Source organism: Macaca mulatta, chromosome 12, assembly GCF_049350105.2.
Source record: "Macaca mulatta isolate MMU2019108-1 chromosome 12, T2T-MMU8v2.0, whole genome shotgun sequence".
Taxonomy (NCBI): domain Eukaryota; kingdom Metazoa; phylum Chordata; class Mammalia; order Primates; family Cercopithecidae; genus Macaca; species Macaca mulatta.
In genome coordinates this window covers 49,275,396-49,288,724 of record NC_133417.1, presented here as the reverse complement: position 1 = coordinate 49,288,724, position 13,329 = coordinate 49,275,396, and the positions used below count along the sequence as shown (strand labels likewise).

Below are 13,329 nucleotides of genomic sequence, written 5' to 3'. Positions count from 1 at the left end.
AAAAGTAAATTTTCTGTAATTACATTTAGAGCAAGGAGTCATTGATGTGACTGCATTTTGGCCCAGAAAAGCACATCAGATACATCTCTAATACATTTGTTTTCCCCTCAGTTAGACCTAATGGCAGCATTTAATTAAAAGTTAGACCTGATGGGAGCATTAAATGGATTTAGAAATTCAATAGTATTTGGGCCGGATACGGTGGTTCACGCCTGTAATCCCAGCACTGTGGCAGGCCAAGGCGGGCAGATCATGAGATCAGGAGATCGAGACCATTCTGGCTAGCATAGTGAAACCCTGTTTCTACTAAAAACACACAAAAAAAATTTAGCCAGGCATGGTGGCACACGCCTGTAGTCCCAGCTACTTGAGAGGCTGAGGCAGGAGAATCGCTTGAATCTAGGAGGTGGAGGTTGCAGTGAGCCGAGATCGCGCCACTGCATTCCAGCCTGGGCGACAGAGCCAGACTGTGTCCCAAAAACAAAAACAAAAACAAAAACAAACAAACAAAAAAAATTCAATAGTATTTCAAAGTATAAATGGCCTTAAAAGGCAAATAAAATACACATATCCTTTTGCACACTTTGAGTTGTACTGGTTTTTATACTCAGAGAGTTCACTGCTTCCCTTTCCTCACTTCTTACCTCCTCATTCTATGGAAACTCTTCTCTTAGAGTTCACATGTTCTTAGGGCTCTACACTGGCATACCATCTGCCTGAGCTACTCTTCTCTGGATCATCCATGACTGGTTGTTTCTTTCATTCAAGTGATAGTTTAAGTGTTCCTCAGAAAGGTCAGTCCTACTCCCTACACATGCATTCTGACACCTTTGCCCTTTATTTTCTTCAGAGCAACTGTTACTCTTTTTTTTTTTTTTTTTTTTTTTTGAGATGGAGTCTCGCTCTGTCACCCAAGCTGGAGTGCAGTGGTGTGATCTTGGCTCACTGCAAACTCCGCCTCTCAGGTTCACACCATTCTCCTGCTTCAGCCTCCCGAGTAGCTGGGACTACAGGCTCCCACCACCACACCCGGCTAATTTTCTGTATTTTTATTAGAGACAGGGTTTCACCGTGTTAGCCAGGATGGTCTCGATCTCCTGACCTCGTGATCCGCCCACCTTGGCCTCCCGAAGTGCTGGGATTACAGGTGTGAACCACCGCGGTCAGCCCAGAGCACCTGTTATTCTTATAGTTGTGTATCTACTTGTTCTTCTCTGTCTCTCCTGAACAGAATGTAACCTCAGTAGGAATAGGAGTTTTTATTTTACTACTTTACCTCCAATACCTAGAAGGGTGCTTAAAGATTAACGAAAATGTGTTGAATAATGAACTTTATAGATCATATTACTTCCGATCCATTCAACAGTATTCCTCCCTGTTTCCATATAAACACACCTTCCAGTCCACATATGTTCTTCTCACTGTCCATGGAATTTACTCTCTATTGTTTCAGGTGCTTTGAACTTTTTTCTTCAACCACATTGTAAGCTTCTGAAAGGCAGAGGCCCTTCCCTTTTTATACTTTTCTAGGCTTCCACACCTAGCAGAGTTCTGAGTAGAAACATACCAAAATGCATTTGGTACTTATTTAACAAACACTTACTGATTTATTTCCTACTATAACATTATATGCTGGATTACTGAGCACTTTTATATCAGTGGGGCTGAAGTAGAAATAAAAATTAGCTGACCATAAAACGCCAACAGGGACAAGAACGGGGTGAGAGTTTTCTTTTTCACCTTCTAATTCTATTTAAGCAGTAAACTACAGTTTTCTGGAATGAGTTTGTGACGATGAGGATCTACCTTGGGAAAATGTCTGGCTTCCTTATCGATCAATTTAGACGCTGTACCAGTGAGTGTTGATTATCTTCCAACTCTAAGGTGCGAAGGTCTGTATATCCTGTTATTGACTCTTTCCACAATCCTAAAGTCATTTTGGACTTCATTCTCGTCTTTGATTCTTATATATACTCAGTGAACCCAAGTCTTTCCTCAGTTGTATTCATGACCAATGATTCTTTTAAATTCTATTTGCTTCATTAGAACCAGACAAGGTTATGGTCGCCCTGTCTTGTCCTCCTCTCCCCATTGCAAGTTCACCCAGATGATTTCCTATTAGAACAAATACCTCAGGCTCAAATTTAGGCTCTTGATCACTGATCCTACTCTGTTATTTCAGTTAGTTTTCTGTTGTTTCTAAAATGAATCTCCTGTTTTAGCTCAGCTGATTCCTATCTTTTCCCTGGTTATTGATGTGCCTATTTTCTTCTTACTACCTTTGTTTAAGCAGTTTCCTTTACCTTTTTACTCCGTAAGCCAACCTAAATTCTAAATTTCATTTTTTGTCCTTTTTTTTGTTGTTATTGTTAAGAAGTCTTTCCTTAATTTACATGGATTATTATCTTAAAATTGGTAATTGACAATTGAATCCCTCATTAGTAGTATTGAATTATCATTTTGTGTTTCATATTTTACCTTCCCAATGATGTCATAATTTTCTTGGCAATAGGGACTTAATAATTCTTAAAATTAGGCACAGACCTTGTCACCACCGAGGATGAATGCATTTGGTTGGTTCATGGCTCTGGAGGTCTGGCCAGAATTGCCTGGATCATGCAGATGAACCCTGACTGAGATGAAAGTTGTGCAACAGGAATCCTTGAAATCAGTGGGACAAAACAGCTTCTGACAGAAATACCTTCTTAGCTAATGCCAAGTGCAATTTCATACATCACTCAGACCATGTAGGCAAAGCTGCAAAGTCAAGGAATTTTGATGTTGAATTGCTTTATGTAAGTGTTAACTATTAATATGAGCCAGATGCTGGCAGGTATGTGAGACAGAAAGTCTGAGTTTGAACCCTGGCTTTGTTTCCAATTAAGCTGGGTAATATTGGGTAAACAACTTACCATCTCTGGGCTTCAGTTCTTAATCAGGTTTAAAAAGATTTAAATGTTTTTCATTTTAAAATGAAAGGTTTAGACTCTCAATTAAACTTCCAGTTTAATTATAAAATTATGTAATCCTATTTTAAAAGCAATGAAATAGCAGCCACAAACTTTAGGATTTTTCAGATATTGTGGTTCGATTTAGAATTTTTCCATTTTACAATGGGTTTATCTGGATGTAACCCCATGGTAAGTTGAGGAACTTTTTATGACTTATGATGGAGTTACGGTTTCTACTGAATGCATACACATTTCATACCATCCTAAAGTTGAAAATATTGGAAGTCAAGGACCATCTGCTGTGTTGCTAGCATTAAATGCAATTTCGGCTTACAATACTTTCAACCTACATTGTGTTTACTGGGAAGTAACCCCATCGTAAGTGGAGAAGCATTTTGTACCTTATTCTGTGTAATAGGATTTGCTAGTTTCATATGCAGTCAGGAACACTCACTTTCAGGTTTTGGCATTTACTCTTTTCTGTTTCTCAATTTGTGTGAAAGTGGATGGACAGATGGTTTATTAGGCTTTCAAATGCTTACAATGCTGTTGTTCAATTCAACAACGGTTTTAAACTTTGAATGTCCACAGAGCTGGATTTTGTTTAGAACGGAAGATAGTTTCAACGCTTCAATTTAAGGATAAGAATATTTACTCACATAACTTAAAGCAACTTGTGGATATAACTACAAAGGCCTAACCGATTTCCTTTATTTTCGTATGTTTCTTAACTCATTTCCGCATCACAGCCTAACTCTTCCAAGTTGCAGTTTTAAAAATGAAGTTACTTAATAAACCAGACATACAGTTACATTTGCATGTTTTGCCTTGGCCAGAGTCATTTAACCTACAACCTCCTTCCAGATACAAAATCCTTTACTTCAGAAAGGAAATTTAAAGAAGGGCCACATTCCTCACTTTACAGTCAAAAGAACACCTGGGACTTCCTGGTACTCTTTTTACTATGTATGCTATAAATAAAAGAGTTAAAGTGAAATTAGGTCGCAGGGGAAAAAAAATCCAACACTTGTGAATTTTAAGCCCCAACAGAAAATCCCATTCCTTGGAATTCAAATGGCAATGAAAATATTATTGCACGAGGAAAATATAGATGGAACTATGCAAGTCAAAAGATGGTCTCCACTGCTGTCGCTTTGTTTTGTGATTTTTAATTACTCAATGTGACTCTCTTCGCGTAAGTGGGACCGCGAACATGCAATTATTGAATACTCAAACTGCATCAGAAGTGTGTGTAGTAGCCAGAACCCAAAGGACGCGAAAAATGGAGAGAAAGGAAGGCAAGAGCCTTGCCAGGAGGGAACCGAGAAGGTCCAGAGGGAGGGATACTAAGAGGCATTGGCAAAGCAGCTGTGGAGGAGGTACGGGCTGCACAGCAGGTAGGGGTGCCGGCAAGGGAGCCGGGAACGCACAGGAGCCCTGAGGCTCTAGCAGGCCGGGGAGTGGACTGGGAAATGAGATGCAAGGGTCCGGCTGGAAAACTGCAGGAGGAATCCGAGGTCGACCTAATGAACAGCACAGACCTTCCAGAAGGAAAGAGAAGGTGACTATGCGAGCTTAGAACAGGACTAGTAGGTTGGGGAAAGAGTACGAAAAAGCTGAAGGGGCGGACAGGGTGCTGACGAAATGGGAAAGGGCACGCAGGGAGGTGGGGAGCACAGCGAGGCCGGGGGACAGTGGGCAGGTGCGAGGAGCCTAGCCCGCGGGCCAGGGCGGAGCGACTCGCGCGGGCGGGAGCGGCCGCTGACTCACGGACCTAGCGCCCGCAGAGTCTGGGCGGTGCAGAGAGGCGGAGCCTCGATTGCGCGGGCGGGCCGAGGGGCGGGGCCAGCGCCTGACGCGCCTGGAGGCCGGGGCGGCCGCGGGCCGGGAGGGGCGGCGGCATCCGCGGCGGCCGCGGGGGAGGGGCACGGCGTCAGCGCGTCGCCGGCTGGGCCGCGCCGGTGGCCAGGAGGGAGAGACAAGGAGGAGGAGGAGGAGGTGAGTAGGCTCCGGGCTGGGGAGCCGCGCGGGCCGGCGGGGAGGCGGGGAGCGCGGCCCCTCCCCTCCCCGGCGCCCGCCTCGCGGGGCTGCGCTGCGCGGAGTTCCCAGAGGGGCAGCAGCAGCGGCTGCGGCGCGGGGAGCCGGGGGCGGGGGGTGTGGGGGAGGCGGAGCTGAGAGCCGCGCGCTTCCCGGGCGCACGCGCTGCGCTCCCTGCGCCGCCGTCCGCGCCGCGCTCGGAATGGGGCGTCCAGGCCGTGGCGTTTTGTTCCTTCTGCAAACTGGTCGTGTTCGAATTGCGTTTTCTTGGTGCCTACACGTCGTGCGTGCTGGTTTTCGCAGCCCGGCGCTCGGCTTCTTCCTCGCGCAGCCTGCAAGGACGGGTGGGGGCACGTCGCCCTCGCGCGGGAGAAGGGAGGCCGGGTGCCCGGGTTGGCCTGAGTTGGCTAGGGTGCTTCGCCGACCACCAGGCTGCCCGGCGCTTGGCCCCTTGCAGTGCGAGCCCCAGGCCTTCCTGAGGGAAACCTTCGCGTCTGGCTTCTGGTCGCCCTCAGTTACCAGACCTCACCAGCGTCCCACTCCCCTCTGCCAGCCGAGTGTGAGGACCCTCACTGTGCCCCCCATCCCGGAATCCCTCGTTTGAGGATTAAGCACATAATTTCCCATTTTCATCGGGATCCAGACAATCCCATTCTGTCCAGGTGGAAAGATTCTCTGAATTTAAGTCTTGGGAATCCAGCAGCGAAATTTAACCTTTAGTCCCGAAGTAGTTTTTTTGCCTTCTCCCGCACATACAAACTTTTAGAGTCTTCTGACAACTGCTGCATTAGGTTATCTTGAGATTCTTAAGTTAATGCCTTGAGGCGGTGTGATGTGAGGTTCAAAGAGAAGGCTTTTACAGCTTTTCCTCCACCTGTATCGCAGTTTGAAATGGAAAACGTGAGTTGATGATGATTTTCCACACGAGATGGATTTCAGTTTGCAGCCCCCGGCTGCCATGGCTCACGTTGGTTATTTGGTGCCTACCCCTGAAGTTGATTTTAAAGCTGAACATAGTGGTAAGGTAAAGGAGCTGCTGAAAAAGAAGTTCAGTACAATTCAATAGAGCCATTCTGTTGGCTTCTACTAACCTGTTTAACCTTAAGCTTTAACCATGACAGGAGTTTCATGTAGGAACGCACATACTAAGTGAAATATTGAATTTTAATTAGTGCGTTCCAGGTCTGATTTGGATTACATTCTTCTCGGCTCCCACTCCCTTTTGGTATACATTTTCCTTAGGGTCCTGTACTGTATTAAATGAAACAGTTTTAGTATTGAGGGTCACGAAACTTTCTTTGACATACTTGAAAACAATGAATAGGTAAAATCTGAAGCATAATACTTGCAATAAGGCAGGAAATAGTAAATTTTTTAACATCACGTTTGCAAAGTTAAGATGGCTTCTTTAGTCTTGATTTGAAAATTGTGTTGACGTTTTAATCTTATGCATCACAGAAGTACAGAATTTTCGATGTGTAAGGGACTTTAGTAGTATAATCCAGTCGCATTATTTTATAGAGAAATTAAGAATCGAAGGCAGTTTCTTGATGAAATTTAGCAGGAGCCGAATAGAACTAGTTGTCTTAATTAACTAAACACTTACCTAGGTAATTCAGACCTCTTCTATTCTTGTACTAAAGTTTGTTTGATTATGGCATCTTAAAAAGCCAAGTAATTAACTAAATTTAATTTTTTTTCTTAATTTATGATTTGGACCCATTAGACTGATAATGCCATAAATTGTTCATAGGAAGTATTTGCATTCTATCAGTTTAAACATTACTTTCCAGTTTTTTCAAATTAGTAATTATCTTGCGCTTCAAGAATAGATTCATATTTTTGATTCGGATAGCCTACGTCACTTCCAGCAGATTGGTATTTTAAGAGTCTTAGAGTTATGGTGTATATAAACCTTGATATCGTCATGTGTCATTTAATGACAGGTATGTTCCGAGAAAAGATACTTGTGGGAGCATCATAGAGTGTACTCACACAAATCTACATGGTATAACCTACTGCACACCTAGGCTATGTGGTATAGTTTATTAGTCCTGGGCTACATCTCTGTTCAGCATGTTACTGTACTGAATACTGTATCTAAACATATCTAAACTTAGAAAAGGTACAGTAAAAATACGGTATTATAATCTTACGGGGCCACAGTTGTATATTCGATGTCTTGTTGACTAAAATGTTATGTGATGCATGACTATCACTTAGGAAGGGAAATCCTATCACATGTAATAATCTAATTCCAGCATGCCCAATCTCACATTTCAAAGTGGGCCTCAAATGCATGAGTCTTGAAGTTCTTGCTGCGGTGAGATGAATTTTTTGCATCCCAGAGCACAGTGTTTAGTGTGGACATTTAGTAAATATTTGTTGGCCTGTGTGCACTTTCCTGGTAGGCGCTTCGTGAGTTCGGCTACGTCCTGCTCATCTGTGTATACCCATTTTCAAGTGTAGTGGGTACTCTTTAAATGCTTATGATCTTGTTGGGCTTTATCTAATTTCTGAAGGTAGCAGAGTGCCAGGAAGTCCTGAATCATGATATAGTAAACTTGAAATAACTCAGTTCCTTTTTTATGTTGAACCAGATAACTCTGTTAGGTTGAATTCCAATATTGAAAGAGGTAGCAGGTGTCAGATTAGAAAAATTGGGGGAAGAAACTTAACAGTGTGAATTTTGTTCTTTAACTTATGTTAGTCACTCTGATATTGGGAAAGAACATTACTTTAGTAAGAGAACACCTTAGGTGAGCTAAAATACAATGTTTCCACGAGAGCAAAGTGTGACAACATGAATTGAGTGACTCTCTTGATTGTTACCATAGGCCACATTTTACAATCTTGGTTTTATTTTATAAGGATGTTTTTCAGCATATAGACCTTTGTAAGGAACATAACTTTCAGAGTTCAGACTACCTTGGCAAATTGTCTCAAATGATATTTTAAACAGTTTTAGGTTGTATTTGATATATTATGCTTCTTGTTGGTGTTACATGAAGAAAACTGTGTATTCTTTTTCTTGTATTCTTACCTCTTCTTCTTTTTTTTTTTTTATGTCAGAATAGCATGTTTTTTAATTTTAGTTTTTTTGAGGCAGAGTCTCACTCTGTCACCCAGGCTGGATTGCAGTGGTGTGATTGCAGCTCACTGCAACCTCCGCCTCCCTGGTTCAAGTGGTCTCCTGCCTCAGCCTCCTGAGTAGCTGGGATTGCAGGAATGCACCACCACACCTGGGTAATATTTTTTGTATTTTAGTAGTGGTGGAGTTCCACCATGTTGGCCAAGCTGGTCTCGATCTCCTGCCTTGGCTTCCCAAAGTGCTGGGATTACAGATGTGAGCCACTGTGCCCTGCCTGGTTATTTTTTTTAAAAAACTGAGGAAAATTTTCAAGCATTTCTCTTGGAAAGTACAAACCAACACTCCATTCTTTAAATTGCCAGGGTAAAATTTGGGCTGAGCAGATGCAGAGCCAATTCCATAGGATGATTCCTAGTTGAACATTTAGAGTCATAGAGGTAATAGCCTTCCTTCATAGGGATGTCTTTGAACTGCTTTCATTTTTTTTTTTTCTACTAGTATTATTACTGAAAGCAGTTGTACAGTAGAGTAGGATGGTGTTTAATTTATAGGAAGCAAATCAGCTCACATCTATTGTTGCTGGTTCTGATGTCAGTCCTAGTCTGCCTGGCCTACTCACTGCCAGACCAGTTTCTTCTATTCAGACCGAAGATATTTTAAGACCTCTGTCACCTACAGGAAGGATCAGGAATTATTCTGGTGCCCTGAGCATCCATTGCTCACAGAGTATGCTGTCTCACCATATCCTTGGGAAGTACTCAGTTTGCCTGCAAGATTTTCATTTTTAAAGTACTTTTCTCATACGGAGTTTTGAAATAATGACAAACACCTTAACTAAGTGTGTGTGAGGTATCTAGAATATTTCAAAATAGTTGTAGATGGAGTTAGGATATAGAATCAGACAATTAGTAAGAATATCTAGTGCTTTTTCCCTATGCTCTGTAGGATCACACAAGTCATTTAAACAGATGATAATTTTTTTTGAGTATTTAAAAAATAACCACAGCCGGTGTGGTGTCTCACGCCTGTAATCCCAGCACTTTGGGAGGCCAAGGCTGGTGGATCACCTGAGGTCAGGAGTTCGAGACCAGCCTGGCCAACATGGTGAAACCCCATCTCTACTAAAATACAAAAATTAACCTGGCATGGTGGCACGTGCGTGTATTCCCAGTTACTCAGAGGCTGAGGCAGGAGAACCGCTTGAACCTGGGTGGCAGAGGCTGTGGTGAGCTGAAATCACACCACCGCACGCCAGCCTGGGCGACAGAGCGGGACTCCATCTCCAATCAATCAATCAATCAATCAATAAATAACCAGAGAAGCAATTCCACACATAACCAGAGAAGCAATTCCACAATCTTTCCTTAGTAAGTGATAAATAGTCCATAGAATTTATATTTCTTGGGTGGTTTCTTTTTGTATTCCAGGTCCTTTGTGGAACTGGAACCTTGTCTTAAGCCTGTTTAGTCACCCTAACAGCTTGATCTCCTCTCCTTGCTATCTCCCTACCCTTAGGGAGCCAGGATCTATTCTTATCCATAGGTAGGTGGTTGGGGTCTTGCAGAGCCACGATCCTGTGATGCTGCTTTCTGGACTCACACTCACCAGACTGACCCTTTAGATACTGAGATCTAGACTCCGTGGCTGTTATAATTTGAACCTTTTTGAGGGTCAGCTTTTCATTTGCATCAGGGACTGTAGGACACCCTGGATTCATCCAGTCATGAGTTAGAATGCCTTTCCTGACTAGCCAGCGGTTGGATTCTTTGCTTTCTTAGTGGAGACACTTAAGGGTGTCTCCCATAAATCAGTGATTTTTATGCAGTTTCAATGGCAGCTCGTTATTTTCAAGTGTTTAATTTCCTGCCTTTTTCTTCTCTTAGTTTTGAACTTTCATTTGATCAGGTATTGGGGTTCTCAGGACCCCGTGTTTGGGTTCTATTTGCTGGAGTGACAGAACTCAGGGAAACACATTTACTTGTTTATTATAATGGATATTGCGAAGGCTAAGATGAAGAGACGTGTGGGGCAGGGTATGGGGAAGGGGCACAGAGCTTCCATGTGATCTCTGAGTGCACAGCTCTTTGTTCAGTTATCTGGAATCTCTCTGAACCCAGTTTCTTTTGGGTTTTTGTGGAGGCCTTATGACAGCATTCCTTCCTCCAGGGTGTAGAATGGGATATTCTGTGGGTTGGGGGCGAGGCTTGGGAAAAGCATTAAGAGTCCTGTCTTGGGGCAGGAGAAGGTCAGAGGCTGTCCCCTGAGGCCTAATACACCCAACATTGTAGCAAAAGACTGGATCAAGGGCTGTGGTAGTTATGAGCCAGGAACCATGCATGGAATCTTCCTCTCTATTTCTCTCATCTTTCTTTCTCTGTGTGGTATATATAAAACATCATAGGTATCTATTACACATTCCTTGACATGGTCATTATTTGTCTTTACATCTAGACCATGTGTACCCCCGGGTTGGAACTGAATCTGTGCAGTTCCTGGAGGTGTCCTTAGCACTCAGTACAGTGTCTGGCACATAGCAGATGATAAATATAGATTAGATATAAATTTCTCCCAACAATAAGTTCTGTTATCAGTGTGAGAAGCCAGTGTTCATATAGAAGTTTAAAATTAATTCAGGAAACTTAGATGTTTCATTGCCATCATTAGTACTAGAGAGTCTGTGTATTTTAAATTATAGGCATATCCATGTAGAAAATGGCATCAGTCACGTGATAGGATATTTAATTAAGAAGAAAAGGTATATAATTTTCACTGTGTTGTCTTGTAAGGCATTGGAGATTTCAGTTTTTCGTGAATTTGATTAATATGTATATATTATCTTATATTTCTTACAATTAGTTTTATTATGAAGAAGTGAGTTTAATGGCCCTATTTTTGTTCATTAGTAATTATATACTAAAGCGTAAATTCTCATTAAAAGGCCCTTAAATGCCTGCTCGTAAAAAAGAGAGACCTCTTTGATTTTGTTCTCTATACGATCCCAGTTATTGTATTGAGGCAAGTCATCAAACTCTTTAGTGGTCTAAACCTTTAATTTGGTTTCAGAACAGTAGTCATGTATTGAACACCCAAATTACCAAGTCTTTAACAAGTAATGCAAACACTCCGTATTAAAAACGTAATGACCACAACTTTTTTTGTAAAATTTCTTATGCTAATTTTTTAAAGAGGACTTTTGAATTAAATTTCTCGTGAAGGCCAAAATCTTACACTTTTAATGGTGAGAGAGTGTGTGTATATGTGTAGAGGCGAGGGGGTGGTAATTTTTGTAGTGGTATTTTTAAGTGGACAGTTTACTAATTATGTTGAGGTAAACGCTTTACAACTCTAAAAGGAAAACTTCAATTATCTGAATGAAATGAGGTACATGAAATTAATTCAGATAAGTGGGAGAATCTTTGGTGTAAATGATGCATGTCAAGGGACGTGACCTCAATCTTGATTTTTTTTTCTTTTTTCTTTTTCTTTGTATCTGTCAGCTGCTTACGAGATTGTGATTCTTTTAGGTCATGTTAGGAATCATTGATGGGGGAGGTAAAGTTACTCTGTAGTTTTGTTTTTTCTTTGCTACATAGGAATCCAGAGTGTGGTATTCTGTGACGAGTATAATTGCTCATCTCTCCCCTGTACTGCCTGCTGTTTTAGGTGGTACACCACAGCCTTCCATTTTGTCACCTTCCTGTCAAACGTGTGTGGGGACTCCTTAAGAATACAACTTGTTTGAAATTAAAGCCACACTCCTTTGTCCAATCTCAGGATGTTTATAATTCCTAAAAGTTGAGTTACAGCAGGTTATAAGAGCAAATTGAGGTAGATGAACCGTGATTCCTTCTCTGTCCTCCTTTGAGTTTAAATATTAAGCAGCTATTTTGCAGTGTAGGCCCTTAAAATAGAAACAAAGGGTTGGGGCATGATGCCTAGCCTTCATAGATCCTAATTTGAAATGAAAATTTTATGGATCGATTAGAGTTTTAGGAAAATGATTATCTGCTGCAAATTACTAAGGTTTGCAGCATTCCTGGGCTCCTGGCATCTGAAAGCTATTGTGTAATCCGTTGAAAGCCTGTGTAGGTGTGATGACATTGTCTTCTAGGCTTTTTTTGTTTTGTTTTTTTTTAAATGGAAGCAAGCTTGTCTCAGCCACAGAGATGTGTACTGACACCTTATAAGTGAATTTACTTTTTTCTGTATTCAGAACACCTGAAAACATGGCTCTTTATTTTCAGTGTGCACCAGCTTCCTTTTCACCTCTTGGTCTTTAAGATACAAGATGATTCATATCTTGATTACCTTGGGTAGGTGGGTATGATATCAGCAAGCTCTGTATCCGGACCTTGTGAGCAATTCCTAGGTCATTGCCTGAGACCTTCTTAAATATATGCAGGCAATGTGACTGCAGATTTTGGGTTTCACAGTCAGTCTAGATTGATTTTGACTCTGGGGCCATTTATGAGCAGCAAGCCTTTGCGGGGAGTTAGTAACTGCTCCAAGTTTCAGTTTTCTCATATCCCGTGGGGTGATTAGTCTTTTTTAGTGTTGTTGTTGTTATTATTATTATTATTATTATTTTTGTAACTTAGTTGTATTAATCTGTTGTCGTATTCAAATAGTGTGAATTAGTGAACTATCTAGAGCATATCATTTTGAAAGAAAGTAGGTTTTGTACTATTTAAAGACAGAGGTAATCAAATTAGTAAAAATCTTTCCAAATAGAAGTCTTTCTCAATAGACTTTAAAACTATATAAGACTCTTGTAGTTATCAGTTTATTTATATACAAATAATACACTCCTGTGTGGTATAGCAAGACAGAGTATGTATTGTACTCTGCAGTCAGACAGACTTGTATGTGGATGATTCATCACTTGGGTAACCTTGGGCAGGATACTTTATGTATTTGATTCAAAGTTTTAGTCTGTAAAACTAGTAATGAAGATTTAAAGAATAGAGATGTAAAGAACAATAAAGGAGGCCGGGTGCAGTGGCTCACGCCTCTAATCCCAGCACTTTGGGAGGCCGAGGTGGGCGGATCACCTGAGGTCAGGAGTTCGAGACCAGCCTGACTAATATGGTGAAACCCCATCTCTAATAAAAATACAAAAAAAAATTAGCCGGGTCTAGTGGTGGGCACCTGTAATCCCAGCTACTTGAGAGGCTGAGGCAGGAGAATCACTTGACCCCAGGAAGTAGAGGTTGCAGTGAGCCGAGATCATGCCATTGCACTCCAACCTGG

General features: G+C 41.8%; 1 protein-coding gene across 49 annotated transcripts in view; it reads left to right on the top strand.

Annotated features, from left to right (window-relative positions):
- Positions 1–4,867: 4,867 nt before the first annotated feature.
- Positions 4,868–13,329, top strand: part of GTDC1 (glycosyltransferase like domain containing 1) — a 376,627-nt gene continuing 368,165 nt past the window's right edge. For 48 of the 49 annotated variants that reach the window (XM_077956033.1, XM_077956021.1, XM_077956001.1 and 45 more), the window contains exon 1: positions 4,879–4,949. The gene's annotated coding sequence lies outside the window, so the exon portion shown is untranslated. 49 annotated transcript variants of the gene reach the window in all.